Raw genomic sequence first — 19,360 nt, 5'->3', positions numbered from 1 at the left:
TTTAATACATTTAAATAACACTCAAAAAACCTTGTCAGGATCAACCATGTCAGGACATTGAGCAGTCTGCCTTTGAGTCACTAGATGGCAGTCTTACCTTTTCTTAAACTGGTTCCAGACTGTCCCCTTTGCTATCTGGGCTCATATCGTGCTCCATGTTCGGAGCTTCCACGCCACCTGCTGCAGCGCTCAGCTCATGATGGTGGAGAATCCAGCGCTGGCTGCGGGCCACGAGTCAGAGATAGTCAGGGCAGGGCCAGTCATCTCTGCACCGATATCCACACATGGCATTACTGGCTCTTCTACTGCGGAGCGGCTGTGGGCCAGCAGCCGCCATGTGAGCACTCCAACAACACAATCTGTCTTTTACTTGGATTTACTCACTGACAATGAACCTTTTTTTGCTTATGAATATTATCTAGTTCTTAAGCTATTTCCAGTACAAAAACAAAATGGGAAGAAGGTACCAGGGAGTGAGTGTTAGTTCCTAGAATGTGCAGTGCCTCCATAATGTGTCATTTTACAGCCGGTATTTGCATTACATCTTGATGGACAGGAGATAGTGTTACTTTTTGTGGGCTACACTACTATAGTCTGTCATCATATGGTCTGCATGACATTATATACGATCAGCTCACGGCTGCTGACTTGATTTGGTGGTGTGTATAGCCGGCGAATGTGATACGAGCTATAAATGTGTATGACCCATACTTGAGATAGATGTTGTTGGCAGTGACTGGCCTCCTGTTACAGCAGCACTTTGCACGGCAACTCTTAAACATGCTGAAGTGCAGACGCATAACCACCTAGAGGTGTGTGGATATGTGTCTACTCTAGATTAATAAACTGAATTTTATAAAAAATGCACATATTTAATGTGGAACATATCCTGAAAAATAAGCATCTAAATTGTGGATTTTTAAATTATGTCTATATTTAGGGCATGCTAGGTTAGAATAGAGACTGTACATTCAAAAATATATTATATTTCAGGCCAAATACTATATATTGCAACACAGCATGACCTGATGTCAGTAGTTTATTGTTGAAAATCTTGAAAGAGTTAAAAGAGAAGGTATAATGTATTGGTTATAAATTCTAAATATTTGCAAGAGCTCCAAATACATATTATATTTATACAAATTATATTATACAAATAGTCCCCAACAAAAACACTATTTTCTCCTGTTTGAGTAACATTTGCTAAAAACGACATGGCCCTGTCTTGGGAAGTTCCTCAACTCCTATAAAAGAAGGAAAAATAAACTATACATGTGTGATTCAGTTTTTAAAGATCTACATTGAAATTTTGGAGTGAGTGAGAGCCACAGACAGGACAGAGAAGTTAGAGAGAACACATTGATGGTTTTGCTCTTCTGATGGTGTTTGTTAACAAGAAAAAAGTTGAATGTTGTCACACTCATCCTTTACCCCTTTACCTTATCCTTTAAGGCTGAAACCGTTTTGGACATGTACGACAAACAAAGTTATCATTGCTTAATCTTCCATCCATCCATTATCTATACACCGCTGAATCCTTTGCAGGGTCACGGGGGGGCTGGAGCCTATCCCAGCCGTCTCTCGGGCGAAGGCAGGGGACACCCTGGGCAGGTCGCCAGCCTACCACAGGGCTACACATACAGACAAACAACCACACACTCATTCACACCTATGGACAATTTAGAGTTATCAATTAACCTAAACATGTTTTTGGACTGTGGGAGGAAGCCGGAGAACCCGGTGAGAACCCACACTGCACAGGGAGAACATGCAAACTCCACACAGAAAGCGAGCCACCGTGCAGCCCTTGCTTAATCTTCCATAAGGCTCAAAAGATTTTGCGGTTGAGCAAATTATGCAGAGCTAAAATAGTTCCTAAAGTCAGTTGTAACTTTAAGTCAATATTTGACCTTCCTTGGTTAGTTAAGACTGATAACTATGACCTCTGACCTCATGTGAAAGCCTAAAGCTGCAATAACACGATCTAGAAATTTCATAAATTATGCAATTATTCACCGTCCAGCTCTGTCCTGAAATTTTGCAGTAGCTGTGTGACCCTTGAAACTCCAAATGTGATGTGATTTAATCTTAATATTTTCCCTTAATCTAAAGTAATACATCTTTCTGTGTTGCACCAGGAATACATGTCTTCTAACCCTGAAAACAGATTTAATCAAACCAGCCAACTAGCTCATCAAAATAGCTTCTAATTTCCAGGAATATTTCCCAGCAGCACATTCGTCTGTCCGCGATGACCTCAGCACCGTCACAACGGCATCCAGTCAGACGGCAGAACAGCTCCAACTGACAGGCAGGCCGTCCATCAGCCTGCCAGGCCACCAGTCATGCCACCGACGGGCCTCGTGTTAAATCTGTGTCCAGCACTCATGAATGAGGCCATACCTGCGCTGAGATATGAGGTGGCGGGTCATTCTGATGGGCCGCACTCGTAATGCGGCTGCAGCGGCAGCAGAGCGGGAGGGGCGGGCGGCGGCGGCTGCTGGGCGTCCAGGCAGGCCGGTGAGTGATGAGGTGATGGTGCATGCGGAGGAGGCCAACAGACCTGACTGGCCACTGACTGAACCGTGTAGCTGCACACATGCGGCCATGAATGTTTCCTTTCTCTGCGTTCTCTGCCTTTTTCCACCCCTCAGCTGTCCTCAGACTTTTCACACTTCATTCCTTGATGGTTGTTTGTCTTCTCTTGCAGCTGATTTCTTCATACGCCAGTGGTTTCATAAAGATTCACGCAGATGCAGGACATCCAAAGACAGAAAAACTCTTAGGAATTGAAAATCTGTTCATGCAAAAAAAACCCAAAACCTGACAATTTTTTGTTAATTAGTTTTTGGTGAAACAGTCAAAGGTCATTGTCAATGTTCAAGTCTGAGTCAAATCCAAAAAGGTGTTTTTCCAAGTGTTCCGACCTTAAAGTCTTGGATGTTTGAGTGAGAAATTGTCCTTGATCAAATCCTAGCAGTGCAATCAATCCAGCAATAAACCCATCAAGTTAATCAATAAAAATAATGTGATCTGTTCCTGTGTAACAGTTCCTTTCCATGTCAGGGTTTTAATGGTGCTGTTGGCTGAAAAAGTCGTCACTGCACGCGTCGAGGGGGTCGCCAGCTCACCTCCTCTCATCTCAGCGGAAGAGTGAAACATGTTTTAATAACCAGAGTCTGCAGAGATCAGGGGAGAGGAAACCGTTTTTTTCCCCTCCTGCACTGCACCGAGGTCAGCCCTCTGTGGGCTGCTATGAAGCCACACACACATTACATGTGCACATATGTACAACACACGCAGGCTCGTCACACGCAGGCATGAAGTTAAGACCAAACAAACGGACCCACGGTTTTTAGAAAAGCGTAAAATTGACCGAGAGGCATGAGACAGCCAAAAGGGCAAAAACACATCAGACATATTAGCTTATACAAGCCTACACACACTCAAAGACAGACACACACACACACTTAGAGCTACCAATACCCCTTTTAAGAGCTCTCCCCAGAAATCCACATAGCTGATGTAATTAGTGATTTTAGAGCTCTGCACTTCATATTACAAGTCATAAACAGACATTCAATACCGGGCTTTGAGAGAGCTGTTTATTCTGGAGTTTTATAGTCCACGCAGGACCCTTCTGTGTTTATTCTCCAGGAACAATAATGCCACTATGCTCCCAGGCTGGAATGCTATTCATTTGTCCAATTAAACACAGAAAATAAATACAAAATCGAGCCGACCTGTTCTGCTCCAAAAACACTTTAACAACGGCGCTCGGCTGGGGGATTTACAGGGTGGCGCTGGCTGAACGATGAAATGACATGGAAGCGAACGCTAGCCGAGGCATAATCTGTGTTATTATGTTATTAATACGCCGTGGCATGAATGTGGATTAGCAAAGTCAAACACAGATTGTTAAACTGGAAGATCCTGGAACTGGAGTTTGCTATTTAACTTTAAATTAAGTGGCATAAAGCCAGCAGAAGTTTGCGCATTAAGAGTAAAATCCAACGATCATCACACAGAAAAAGGAGTCAGTTTGTCAGCCTCTGGTAATATGAATGTTGTTGGAAATTAGGGACTTTTTTTTTAATCAAATGTGGCACAATTTGGTGAAAAATGACAGTTTGTTTAACAACAAACTGAAAGGAGCAGAGCGATTTTATGCAACTTGAAGTTAGTGCACGGCCACTGTTAGAGCCATGATTTACGAGCAGGACGCTGACCCACAATCCTCCTGACAGACTTGCAATTTCCTGTGTGAGAAAACACTAACTTAATCCATACAGCAAAGCAAGCCACGGACAGAAACTATTTGTTCATGAATAATGGTCAAACCGCTAGCAGAGAGCACCAGACGAGACAGTTGGACTGTCACTGCTCAACTCATATTTTCCTCTGAAAACCTCCGACTATTTACTTTTACGGTACTTCCTGTGAAAATCCATAAACACCGACAGCACAGTTGGGCTGCAGAGTTTACTTACTTTATGTAATTCCACAAATCTGAAGGCACACATCGTAAATACTCTGCACACACATCAAAACACATCTTAGTCGAACCTGAGTCAGACGTTTCATCCGAGCACTGACATTATCATAAATCTTCCTGTGAATAACTTAAAAATAAGCAACAATAATAATAATAATAATAAAATACTCCAAGTCTTTGAGCCGTGTGTTTTGAAGTGTATGAGTCAAGATGGAAGCACTCTGGTTTGGATTATTAATATTTTAAACTATCACAAACCTAATGAAAACACATATGGGCAACAGCGTTGGCTTCACTGTCAATTAAATGAAATCAATTAGATTAAAAAAAAAACAAAAAACGACTCATCTGTCTCAGTAGTGTCACGTGTTACACAAACACATTTGAGTTTATCTCAAATGTCAACCAGTAAAGTCATGTCCAAGGGCCAAAAGAGGGAGTGCAAATCTTGTTTCGCTGAAACATCAAGTTTTATGGGAAATATCAGGTTATAATTTTTGTCATTGTCAAGTCATTGTTAAAAAGTATGAAATAGCAAATAGTTAAAAATTATAAATGTGCAACAGTAGAAAGAGAAAATGAAAAGAAAAGACAGGTAGAGAAATCTTCCGCCCCGCATTGTTGCGTCCTGTGCACAGAAAGTGTTTTCAAAAACCCACCTGTCTGAAAGTCAGATCCCCTCCTCTGCAGACCGCACTTGGTGTTGCAGTTCCTCTGTGCTACAGCAGAAACCCAAACAAACAGCCAATTACCGCTTTCAGAGGGGAGGTCCATTCACTCCGTGCACCCAAACAACCTCCAGGGCACGAAGACGGCCGCGATCGCTGGTCCATCCCTGCGGCCGTGTCCAAGGCTCTGTGTTTGGTCTAGCATTGGATCAAGGTGTCAAAACTACTGTGGACTCAGTGAGAGGAAACAAGGAATAATCAGCCAAAATGAGAAGCACTCTGAGGAATGCCTGTGAAGTGTGGTAGGTGGTGAAGCCCTACATCTGGATGAGGTATGACACTTAGAGGGTAGCAGGTCAACGGCTGCTTTAGCCTCTAGCGGGGATACGGTGATCAGCCTAGAGCGAGAGGCCAGCTCATGAGGGGATGCCTGCCAGGGAAAACTCATGATGCAGTTAGAAAACATGGAAGCAGAAAGTCTGACTCTCGTCGGTCTGCAGCGACAGCCGAGGCGAACGTGTGGAGCTGCTGTAGTTCAGATACAACACAAATCGAAGCAGAGTCTCGACTGGACTGAAACGTTAGCATTAGCATTAGCATTAGCATTCCAGTCACACAGCAATAGAGGCGAGACTTTTGGCCCCAGAAAGACTTCCTGCACAGGTATTTAAGAATTTTAAAACAACTTTTTAATCTTCTGCACAGGTGGAGATGGCTTTAAACAATGACGTGGTGCGAGAGGAACGAGATAATGCCTGAACTAACTGAAAAAAAATATGTCCAGCCTTAGCAATTTATCTAAGTTAGCTACTTAGCTCAACTTGATCTACTTCAAGCTAGAACTACTTCAAGGAGTAGCATCTTAGCTGAAGTGTAATAGAAAAGCAGCCAATGAATGGATTCACCGGGATTTAAATTTTGTCCCACTTTGACTGGACAGACTAACAGTTCTTTTCCCTCCACCTACTGAATTTACATTTATTAATAAAACAATTTCGCCTCCAGAGCAGTTCTGCCTTTGAGAAGCTCGATACCAGATCCCTCTCTCATCGCCTTATTCACTCTTCCCTGCTTGATAAACAGTAACTTGTTTATCCTATAGTGACTTATTGTGACCTGTAGTACCCTCAAATAACCCTCGGACCCTCAATTAAAATGTCAGTAAATATAAGTAAATGTAGTGCACTACAGGGATCTTTTCATGGGATGAAGTATCATATTAAATATGTGAATTATTACCAGATTATTTTCTTGTCTCAGATTACCTTGTGTATCCCTACACAGCATACATTACCTCTAATTTCATTCATTACTGGTTGATTGCACAATGCAGCTGACTCAGTGTGGCTACACTATTCACACAGAGGTCTGCTTATAAAACACCGTTCTATAAGCAAAATCAGGCTATGACCTACTTCAGGTGTTCACCCATATTTTCACAAACAGTCTCGGATGTTGTTAAATGTTAAATATGGAATTAGCCCATAAAACCTAAAGCTAGATGAAAGTGATATTAAACTATATTAGAGCCTTCAGCGATTTCAGGGGCTGAATGTTTGAAATCGTCTTCGGTAACGGACTCACAGCCACAGTCGTCTGTGCCTCCAGGGTGAACCACGTTAAATAGTCATATTATCCAAAGGAGGGAAAGAGTGAAATCTGTAAAGAGGGCAGAGTGTCTCTTAAAGGGAGTTAGATCCTGTGTCCGACATGTCAGAAGCGCCTCTGGGGCTGAGGAACAGACTCATGACATTGGTAATGTGGCCACGCTCTTTAAAGTTTTTTGTGGGGAAAAAACGAGGGCTGAAAAATAGCTGAGAGGGTAACATAGAGCCTGTCAACCCCCTCACCCCCGCTACTAGCACCACCACCACCACCACCCTGAGACCACCCAGAAAGAATAGTGAGCTGTCAGTCATTTGATTTCAGGGGATAAACATTGCAGTATTTTGTTTCTTGGTGAAGTATTGCTCTATTTTGCTCTTTAACTCATATAGGAACATCTGATATATTGGTGTGGCGTGCAGATGTTTTTTATGTCCGTGAGTGCAGGGCTTTACGTTTTGTGGTCGTCAACATTTATTCTGAAGATATCTTTACGGGAACACTAAACTTAATGCATTTGTCCACCAAGTCAACTCAGATTCATTCAAATTCAATCCCACAGGTTTTTATGGAGCTTTTTTTGTGTAGAGATTAAATTTAGAGACTTCAGACAAACTTTTTTTCAGGATCCTTTCAAGCAAAAACACCCCTCTGCGCATGTCTATGTCATGAATTACAGGCAAATCCTCACACTAAAACTGTTAGACAGAGAGTCTCCAGTGGCCGCTGCAGATTTATAGGTGCTGTTATCAAATGACAAAGACTTTAGAGTAAAGAAATACTAATATAAAGGGAGACTGATAAACTTGATAAAGACAGCCCTGAGGTGCTGCCCAGTCATCACCCTGACATAAACATACACATCAGTGTTAGGTGAGGGCGCAGGCGGCGTGTGTCTCCAGAGTGTGTGTTGACTCTCAGGGGCAAGTTGTCTGTCAGCGCAGAGGCTTGAACTCCGAGCTCGCCATAATCCCTCTGTCAATAACCGGACCTCCTACCAGTTACACACACACACACACCCACACACACACACACACCAACCATTGACCAACAAATCAACCGATCCACCCAGTCTTCTTACATGAGTCCAAACATAACCTGCTGCCTCAGTCCAGACCACCACACAGCCCTCTGGCATCTGGCTAATCTAGGGAGATTTAAGAGAAGTTGATGTAAACGGCGTTCCTTTCGTGTAATGACAGACAAAGTGAGATACGATTACATATCGAAAAACACTGAGGGCCACTCGTGACCGAGTTGTGAGACAGGCACTATGTGAACCTGATAGGAGCTATTGTCAAAGTGCTAGCAGATGCAGAGGACCATGCATGATGCACAAATGATGAAGGGTTATCTGAGCAAATTCAGCGAGGAATGGAGCGACACTTTGCAGAGAGCTGTGCTTTCATGTATGTTTAAATGTGATGGTAAGTGACAGATTAGTCGGAACGGTGAGACGGGCTCTCCAGTGAAAGCACCACCTCATGCCTGTTTGAATATGGAGTACCCCACATTCAAGATCAACCAATTTCAAGGACCATAGCAGTGGTCAGAGTACTCAGAAAGTATTCAGATCCATGACTAAAGTAAAAGCACCAATACAACGTGCTCCATTAGAAGTGAAAGTCCTGTGTTTAAATTGTACCAAAGCATTGTCAGATAGAAGTTCTTAAAGGATTAGAAGTAAAAGTATTTTTTTTGCAGAAATCGGTCCCTGTGACTGGATATTTTTATATTTTTCGATGATTAATACTGATGCAGTACTCCAACTAGTTTAATCCAGAGGTTACCAAATATCTGGATGCATATTTTCATACCTTTCTCTAGTCTTTGCTTTTTTTGTGCAATATTTGAGTCTTTTAACCCTTTCGCCTCAAATAGTTATTTAAATGTCACCATGTGAGAGGTTTAGAGGGGAAATGTCTTTTTGGTGGACCTGCTAACAACTCACAGACAACGTGACAAGGACCCCCAGCCAGACACTGCTCTCAAATACATGGAGTGGAGTAAAAAGTACAATATAGAAGTAGAAGTTAAAGTATAAAGTAGCATAAAATGTCAATTCTCAAGCAAACTACAAGCACCTCACTGTTGTACTTAAGTACAGTACTTCAGAGGAAATATAGTTACTTCAGCAGTGGTTTTGTTCTTGTTATTCCATTAACTACAAATCTGCCATGTCTCGACAGTACATCAAAGCCTCTGCAGGTTGATTTTCATACTGTACTGACATGAACTAAAACCAGTGGCTGCTTGGCTTACAGGAAAACATTCAGCTGTGAAGTCTGCATGTTTGTAGCTAAAGGGCTAAAACATTCAAAACCTCTGGTGTGGTACCGTAAAGAGATCAGCAGCAGATCTTGCCTGCAGTTACTTGTGACCTTATAACTCAACTTCTAGTGGTTGTTCACCAAAATTCCTGGTGAAGCATTGCTGATTTTCAGCAATTTGACTCTGAAAAATCTAGACGAAAGGGGAAAACAGAGCTAAAACATGCCAAAGGCACAATAATACACTGTGTGTGAGGTGCACTCAGCATGACACATACAAATTACAAAACACAGAGGATGACAGTAATAAAGTAATAAACACTGTAACTCAGTCTTGATACTGTATTTGTTCCTGTTCTGATTCAAATTTAGGCAGCGAGACTGTATATAATACATCCCACAAAATGCAACTTTATTTGGCCAAAAGTATGTGGACACATGTGAAAGCTGAGCATCTCATTCCAACGTGACGGGCGTTCATCAGCTGCTGAAGGCTCTCCACAAGATGTTGGAACCTGGCTGCAGGAATTTCCTCCCCATTCAGCCACAAGAGCATTAGTGAGGTCCAACACTGATGCTGAGTGATACGGTCTGGCTCTCAGTTTGACTCCAGTTTATCCCTGAAGGTGCTGGATGGGATTGAGGTTAGGATTCTGCACAGGCCAGTCAAAACTGTGAAAAGCATTTCTTTAAGGCTCTGCATCATCATTTCCAGCAGATGTATAGTGTGTATCTTTGTTTATGAGAGAGTCGGAGCGTTTACAACAACCCCTGATGCCAAAATGTCTTCATGAAGCAAGTTGTTCCACAGTCGAGGTAAAATCAGTTTTTAGCTGCGCTGAAAATGTCAAATATCATTAATATGTTTTTCTTCAATGTTTTTTTCCTCCTAAAACAAATTCTCATGACTTGAGGGCTCAGCTACACAAACACACACACGTGCACACACCTACATACACACACAACCTTGTGGCCTCTGACTAATCCTATCAGACAAATGCTATCAAAACACACACTCACACAGTGCCGCAAGCCCACACACACACATGCACGTATGCACCTATGCATACACACACACACACACACACCCATGTGGCCTCTGACTAATCCTATTGGACTAATGCTATCAAAACACACACTCTCACACAGTGCCACAAGCACACACATGCACACACACAAACACACACACTAATCTTTATATCCTCATCTAATAACACCTCTGACTTGGCCAGCGTATGAGACTCCAGGGGGTCCGAGCTCACAAACGCCTTTGTCAAAGACTTCACCTCCAGCCCCCTTGAAAAAAAAAACAAGAGAGGCACTGACTGCTTCATATTAGTGTTTAATTAAGTTAAAACCTCTCTCGCTCTGCAGTCCAATAACTCAATTGAAGTTGTCTATTCTTTCATGACTCTGAGCTGGTGTTCCTGCAGCCTGGGATCACAGGCCATAAAAAGCAGTTCGTGGCATCACTGCTGCAGCCCTGACAGACGCCTCTGGCCATAGCTGATGTCTCACTCATGTCATTAACTTAATAAAACTATTACACAGACCCCCCTCTATCCACAAACCTTTCTCCCGCTTTGTCTTTTGTGCCCCCTCTTTTTATTTTCTTTTCATGTTGCTCTCCCTCATCTCCGATCAGTGCTCTCTTCTCTGACAGTGTTCAAACTTTACTTTCTGAGGTTCAGGTTTTACCCTCCAGCCGTAAGCTCAGCCATAATGCTGCCAAGACAAGCAGGTAGCAAGTAGGCAGAAATTCTCAGCTGCTTTTCAAAAGTCTGATCTTTAAGGCCGACTTGAATATACAGAAAAATGTACAGTGGAATATGTAGCAAGTTTTTTTTTCTTTTATAGCCATCTTCAGCTGTTCATCTGCAGACAAACAGCATCATTCATGCATTTGGGGGAATTAAAATGTAAACATAAGAAATGGAATATAATATTCCTAAATATACTTTCATCAGAGGGATTAGGTCCTCCCCCATGATGTCCGCCATGTTTCTACAGTAGCCCAGAACAGACCAACCAAACAGTGTCTCTAGGGAGTGCGGTTTGTGTTTTTCACAAGTTTTGTGGCCACCGTAGGTTCTCCTACATGTTTGGAAAGGGAGGGGTGAGACGAGGGGTGTTAAGCTGGTCACAATGTGCAACCTCACTGCTAGATGCCACTGAATCCTACATGCCGGAGCTTCAAACAGTGCATGGAAGAAGCTGACACTTGCCATATTGTCTGTCTAGGCAGGGCTATACTGTATCTCTTCCTGGCTCTCATTTTGTTTGTTAGGTAAGAGAAACATTACACAATCATCATGTATAGGTGATTTAACAGAAGAAAATAAAACCAAACACAGTGAGACAAATGTAGACTCTTTTTGTGTAATAAAGTATGATGTTGAAATGTAGAAAACCCCAAATTCTAGATGTTTTTGAAAGAGAAAGAAAGTTTCATTGTCAGTCACCACCAAACATGTTCTCACAACTTCAGTCACTTAAATGCTTATTGCATTGCATCTGCATATTGTGTCTGTGTGTGTGTGTGTGTGTGTGTGTGTGTATGGTGGCTAAAAATGCTCATTGCAGCTCAACTTGAAAGGTGGAAGTCATACACAACAAAGTGTTCTAACACAAAATGAATGAAGTAAGGCTAATGAACATGCTAATATGGCTGTTCACATTAAAACAGAGTGTATAATCTTATTCTCCAACAACGATTGCAAGTCGTCAGCTTCAGAAAATCACAATTGGGTGTACTCTTCTGACACTAGTGTGCTAAATGGCTATATGTAATGCACATGTTAGCTCCTTAGAGGCTTTCAAAATTTGTTCACACAGAGGCTTTGCTTAATGTGTATTTACAGAGAGTGTAATGTAAGCCTATACTTCAGTCAGAGACCCTCACAGTATGTCAAGTAATTGGCTGTTTGTAGCCAGTTCGACTGGCTCTGCTGTGCAAGGAGCACTCAATTCAACCAGTGACGGGGCTTCTCCTGAGAGAACTAATCCTACAACAACATAAATCTTACATTTTAAGTTGACAATGCAAAACACCACATGAGGTGGAGGCTGTGGTGATGAAGGAGGCTTAGAATTTGCACGAGTGTAGTCAGCAGAGTACCTGTGATAGTGGTCCGTTTGAATGTCTGTGATGAACACCTGCATGAATATGATTGGACATAACTAGCCACACGGCTGTGAGTGAGCCAATCATTGTGAAGCATACTGCAAACAGTTGACTCAAATCAGCCAATGCGAGAGCAACTTCAGTGCCCTGCCTGAGCCAGCGCTTCATATGTGGAAGACAGTAGTCCACCAGTTATCTTCTGTTCCATTGTGTTCCTCGAAATCAATAGATTTAGATTTAAATGTTTACACTGCTGATTCCAGTTGTATCACAGAAACTGCTCCATCAAAACTAATTAGAGGTCAAAGAACAGAGAACGGTGGAAACAAGCTTGACCTTGTATTTCCAGGAGTACTGTATGTTCCTCTATGTACAACAGATGAGTAAGAGGTCATTCTTGTGAATAGAAACTCTCTCTCATGGTCTTCCTCAGCAGATGGAGTTTGCTCAGTCTGGTCATGTGACAACAGGTGGTCATATATGAAGAGAAATGATAACCTGCACTTCAGACCACAATCTATTCTTCGTCCTGCTACTCATCGGTCAGAGTGAGATATACAATCTGAATCGCATACCTTTTTCAAGCTGAAAGTGTTCGCTAAACTTGTCCTTTCACTCCCCCCCCTTCCTCAAATACATCCTGTCTTTTTCATCACCTCTGTTTTTTTTTTCTGCGCCAGAACTCCCTCCCTCTTCCTCCCGCTCATCAGCTCCTTCCTCCCGATCCTCCTCCACAATGACAGATCTCTGCTTAGCACCTTCATACGTCGCAGATAACCTTTTTTAGCGCCGAATAAACACAGCCGGGCCTCGTCTCCGGGGGCTGCCGCGGAGGTTCTGATCGGGTGTCAGGGAGGGAGAGCAAAAACAGATGAAATCTCTTTGAAAACTCCTCTCCCTTCCACACTTGTTTAATCAGCCTGGGGAGAGGAGAGGAGAAGGCTTTTCAGCTGCTGCCGAGATAAGATAAGCTGCATGTGTGAAAGATCATTAGATAGGAAGGCCAGGGATTTCTTTTGGTTCCACTTTCTCTCTTCACCTCAGCTTCTCCCTTTCTCTGTCATTTTATACCTCTTTATCCATCAACATCTTTCACTCTTGGTATCTCGCTCCCAGCCCTCGGTGTTCATTTTTAAACACCTAGCACTTTAACTTCTCTCAAGTAACATTTTATCTGGCTAACATGCCGCTGTACGGGCGATAAATCTTCCGCCGCGCTCACTGCGACTCCCACGGTTTGATTACACCGCCTTGGCAGCACATTTTATTTCATATCCCCAAATTACTGTGTCAAAAAAAAGTCTGTGAAGCTGTATAAATCCTTCATTCATCACACTACTGTTAAAGTCCAGTGAACGTCCATGTTGATTCAAGCCCTCGGTATTTCATCCCTGGCCTTAGCTGAAAAAGCAGAAAGAGCTGACATTATAACCGCTGTGCTGAGGGTTATGTTTAGCCTCAGATAAATCAAAGCCTTAGAAATGAAGAGATCTGAGATGAGGCTGCTCCTGAATTCTGGCAGCGTGGGGGTGTTGAGAGGGTTAAGGACCACTATCCGCCAGTAGTAGAGGTGGTGGGGGGTCTCTCAGGCGGAGTGCCATCGACCGGCGGGGGGCCTCCTGCTGAAGCCACCTTATTCCCTGCTTGAATAGAATATAAATTTACACCCGGGGAGATTAACCACCCATATCGCATGAGAGCGTTGTGTGTCCGAATTGTAAAAATAAAGTGCGTGTGACACCGCCGCTGCTTTCACTTCCTCTCGCTGCACACTTGCGGCACATTTTTGCTAGGTTCTGTAAGAGTATCTTGTTCAGAGATACCGGCAATGGATACATCTACTTGTTGCACAAATGGGACAGTAGGGAGGAGAGAGGGAGGGGCAGGGGGCGAGAGAGGTGGATGGCCAGTCCTAACGAGAGGCAGTAATTCATGTCAGGGAACAGAGTTGTGAGTTATGACCTTCTACGCCACGGTGGGGTTAAGTGTTTTCATTCCCAAACCAGCTGACACTCGACCTAAGGAGTCTGCAGACAGCTTGATGTGTCTGCAGCACAATTTACAGCCCCGATCACTGTCTTTGTTGTTTTTGCCCTCTGAACTCCTGCCTCCCACCTCATCTCCAAAATGTGCCTTTCCAGCTTGCCGATCTGCAGCTTGATAGTCTCGGATTTTCCTTGAAGTATTCTGGTGTCAGGCTGGAAGTTTAGGTGGAGGGCAGAGGTGGCGGGGAACTGGAGTGACCTGGGTCCTTGGCTGACATTTGGGGTTTTAATTAGCATAACAGTGACCCTGCCTCATCTTCAGGGGTGGGTTTCGCTTTGACGCAATGAGCCGAGGAGTTAGGTTGTTCTTGATGTGACTGATAACCCGCTCATGTGTTGCCGGTGGAGCTATTCTTTCGCTTCCCTCATCCATCTGCAGCGCAAACTACAGTCAGTTGCACGTCCTGGCTGAGGCTCAGCCATTTGCTTGAGCAACACTTTTTCCATGAGCTGTCAATGTGGCCCGACGCTCAGTCGAGCCATCCAACTTTCCACCGGGCTCCCCTACAAAAAAATTGATCTCATCACCAAGTAAATAAACTTGGTGATGGATGGTGGAGGTAATTTTTTCTGTTGCTTGGACCCTCTACTTTGTGTGAATCCATCTGTCTTTGAAGGCATTATGTGGCGGACGTCTGACAGACTTGGGCAAAACAGGACTTCAAGCCTTTCAAAAATGTTGGAAAAACATGAGGTTCAGATGATTTGCGCTTATGTGGCAAGCAGTCTTTCCATTAAATGGTGTGTGAGTGGTTGAGATCAGCGATGTAGTCGAGTGTAGCTCTATTTACTGACCTTTTTATTTGTGGAATTTAGGCAGCTTCAAGGCAGCCATCAGTCTCGTACTTTACACGTGTACCAATTAAAGTAAGATGAATGAAAAATTGAGATAATTATCTATAATATTTGTTTATATCTTTGTCTCTTAATGATAATCCCTGACTGACGATCATACGCTGGCCTACCTACCAATGAGCAGTCACTGCATGAGCAGCTGGCTTTCTAACACACAAACACACTCATTCCTGTTTAGCAAGTCTAAAAAGTTCTGACAGTAACATTTTAATTATTTTAAACAGAGTAAACAGTAGAAATAAGGTTTCCATGTAATAAAGTTATCTACAAGGAACATGTGCATACACTTATATTTGATGATGATGTCACATCGAACGCCTGCTGCCTCAACGGATTGTCCTCATTGAAATGAATGAGGAGGTTTGATGTGTCTGAACAAGCCAATCACATTATATTTATCTTATATTTTAGCTCCTTGTCGGGTATGCCCTATAATAACACCAGCAGCTGTCCAGCAAATTCAAAATAAAAAACCCTTCTCGCTTTCACTTTTGCCATTGATCCGAATGACAGATGTAACCTGATCAGTCCAGGCTTTGTGTCTGACATTCAGTTGATTGGCTGACATCAGGTGTGTGCTACCAACCAGCTCTACTGTTCAGTCTGTGATGTAAATGAGTTTAGTTTCTCTGGTCTCTCACCTCTACAGGAAACAAACGGACCCCAAGTGATTCATCCTCACCTTCCTCTCAAACTGTCATCTACATATTCTTGTTTTTTTTTCTTTTTCTCATCTCTTCCCACCAGTTACTGCTTCTCTACATCCCTGTCACCTCTGCTCCTCTGTCGCTCTTTCTGCATGTCTTTCTGTGAAAGTCTCTACATCTAAGCAGGAGAGCAGAGATGCTGAGTGCTGAGCTCATAAATTTTGCCTTGTGTGAAACAGAAGATGGATTCCCAGGACGGCTGGGAGGTTTTTCATCACCAGAGCCTTTTTAGTGCCGTCCACTGCCACCAGCACATGTCACCAAACCCATGCGGCGCTATGTGTTTATGTGTATGTATTTGGGACTTGGAGGTCTAAGTGCATGGCAGAGCTAAGAAGGCAGAAGTGACCAGCAGAGGAAGGAAAATGCCAGAAAGAAAAGGATGGGATGATGAGCAGTGGAGTGGCCATGTTCATAAATTTGTCAAGTGACTGAGGTGGTGGTTTGAAAAGAGACAACCACAAAAAAAATCACTGGGCCATTTACTGACAAGATTAACATGCAGTTGATGGGAAGGTTTTCACGACAGGGTGCCAACAAATAAACACAATTCAGAGATGACACCTCCCCCGTGGAGTGGGCACGGCGGAGGGACAGCGCCATTCCCCAAATTCCATGCGGGTGATCCGGTGTCAGATGGTCCCAGCCGTTCTGTCTTGGTCCCCATGGGACGGAAAGGTTATCCCATTCTGCGAGAAACACGAATATGGAGGCACGATAAAGTTCGCTGGGGCAGCTGTGGCCTAATTTCAAATCCACGCCAGCCGTTACATGGTGCTGGCAGATCACAGTCAGTCATCTGATAGCAGTGTGAAAATGAGACAATTTGTTTTAAGATACATACAAATTGATTTGCGTGCACTTGTGGCGTCTGATTACAGCTATCGGGCTTGACAATCTGATTGAACAGCAGAAAGACATGAACTAACTGACTGCACAATGAGACACGAGTGCATGTTTTATCAAGTCTTTAACAGCAATGTCTCAAATTCATTCTCCACTGCTGTAAATCAAACATGCCTTTCACCCTCATGCAGAGACCTTTTGTGATCAGAACTTTCTGTTGCAGTTGTGTTAACACTGAGCCGGCGGTGATGTGCCGCTGGAATGTAGTGAAGATGGTAACAGTTAAAAAGCTGGTCTGTTAGTCATTCTGGTCCTCCTGTGACTGCCAATAAAAACCAGTATCAGTATGACAACCCCCGGAACAACCGCAAGAGACTCCTGGCACACACAATGCTTTGTGTTTCCCCAACTAAGTATTACTGGTATCATAGTCAAACATTCAGACGATCACGTTCATTCTTTGCCCTTCATGAGTCTTTGTTCCTCCCACAAGACAAGAGGATAGGTTCACAATTTTCAAGTTCGTCTTAAAACAATACTCACAAGTCTGTAGAAGAGATATTGGCTGCTGTAATTGTTCATCTTGCCCAGAACAATCAGGCACAGATCCCTTCCTACAGAGATTTTTTTTTTAATCAAACTACATATATTTATTTATATAATTTTGACCTGTGCAAAAATCTATTGTGAAGCTAATATAAAGCTTCAGCAGCCTGAGGTAAACAAATGCAGAGGTTATCTTCCAAACTTAGTTTTTTTAGAATAGAATTCCTTCTTTACCCCTTCGTTACTGTCCCTCCGCCGCAGCTCAGCAAGGAAACACAGTAAAGTAGGAGTTTTGCACTAAAATGATTGTAAACTTTAAAGATAACAGCTTGATTTGGTCTAACATGCTGCTGAGGCCTCATATTAGCTTTTGTTGTACTGTGGGATGTGCAGAAAGAGGACTCTGGACTTGAATTGAAATTGCATTGTAGGCCAGTATGGGCAGGGGAGCTTATTACAGCCAGGCATAACTCTTGGAAAATACATATGATTGAAGATGGACTTGAAAAATGAGAAGCTATCCTATAATGCACAAAAAACAAATGTGTCTGATACACAAAATGTTCATGTGGACACAAACAAACATAGCAACTGGAAACAGCACTGAAAAAGCACAATGTGTAGATACTAGATAAAAGTCTTGATTCAATGTCTACTTACTAGCTTTTCCCTGGACTTTCAACTGCATTTCGTAGTTGTACTCAGTGGTTGGAGTTTGAGCAAACTCCATCCACTGGTGAAGAAATGTAGCTAAAAGCTGTACAAAAATCTGGTAAGTAGACCTTGAATCAAAAGCAATTGACCATGATCAACCTGCTATTTCCAAGGTCCATAATGAATAATGAATGCCGTGTCCTCATATGGTGTACAAGATATTTAAAGCACGCCTCAAAAAGCAACTGAGGGCACTAATTTGAGAAACCAGAGGAAGCAGAACTTGATGCAGATGAAGCTATGATCCCTCCCCAGGGATGCAAAGTGTCCCGCTTCGCCAGCTTGTCCTGACCTGCGCCAAGCTAAATCTTCACCCTCCCAAGTCTCGCCTGTTACCATCTCACCGTGCTCTAGGCTTTCTAGTTGACTGGGATGGAAATAATGTGCAAGAACAGGTGCTGGTGCACATGCTAAGGACTGCACAACAAATGGTTAAGAACCAACGAAGCAAATGTTGAAATCTCTGGATGTATTTTTTTTTTCATCATGAATGAACTCTGGGAATGGGAGACAGGTGTGCAGCCATTCGCCCCACAAGTCCTCAAAAAAGAAAAAAAAAAAAGGCTCAACACTAGTTCTAGAGCCACTCAAACACCTACTTAGCATTTGTGTACATGTGAGTAGGAGTAAAAGATAGATGGAGAGAGAGAGCTGAGACACAGAGGGAGAAATACAAAGAGACAGCTACTGTGTGGAGGACAAACAGACGGGTCGATGGACAGTCTGTTTGTCTGGATGCAAACAGACGTTATTTATGTGCGACTTGAGATGTGGACTGCAGAGGATGAAGTCCATGAGAGTATCAGTTCTGTTTCCACTGACATTGAAAGTCATGGCTTTCTCATCAGTGTGAACAGGAAGACGCTATACAGAGTGACAATTCTGATAGGAGGTCAAATGGATGTGCCACAATGTCACATGTCACCCTACAAATCACTTCTATTCAAACAAACTGTAGTGTTGTCCATGTGGCCCTTAAGGTACCAAAGGTGGATATTATAATTGTGGTATCTTGGCAAAACAGCTTTTAAAAAAATATATATATTAGAAATGGAAACAAGACACAATAGTGGACAAGTTTTTTTTTTCAAACGCTAAGTTGCATAATGTGTCACAGGATGGTCTGTGCACCCTTCAAAAGGCCAGTTCATGGCTGTTATTGTTATTGTCATCACTTGTCCATGTACAAGCAGGCCCGCTGCTCGTGCACTGGAAAAGCAAACGAGCCACAGTTTCATGTACAGCATGCACATCCTTGGTCCCACACAACATTTTCTTTTTTGTCTTTTTTTTGTTCAGCCAAACACAACAGAGACGCTCTTATCTTGCTGTTGTGAGGTCGCCATATTGTCTTTTGTTGTGGATGTATTGACTGTCCAGGTCTGCAGTCTGTGTCTGTCCTGAGGTGTGGACAAAGCTCTGTTGCTGGGTGAATGCATCAAAGTAGTTTAGTATATTAAACTGCTATTATGGTCTTGTTGGATA

Source organism: Chelmon rostratus, chromosome 13, assembly GCF_017976325.1.
Source record: "Chelmon rostratus isolate fCheRos1 chromosome 13, fCheRos1.pri, whole genome shotgun sequence".
Lineage (NCBI taxonomy): Eukaryota > Metazoa > Chordata > Actinopteri > Chaetodontiformes > Chaetodontidae > Chelmon > Chelmon rostratus.
This window is presented reverse-complemented; position numbering follows the sequence as displayed.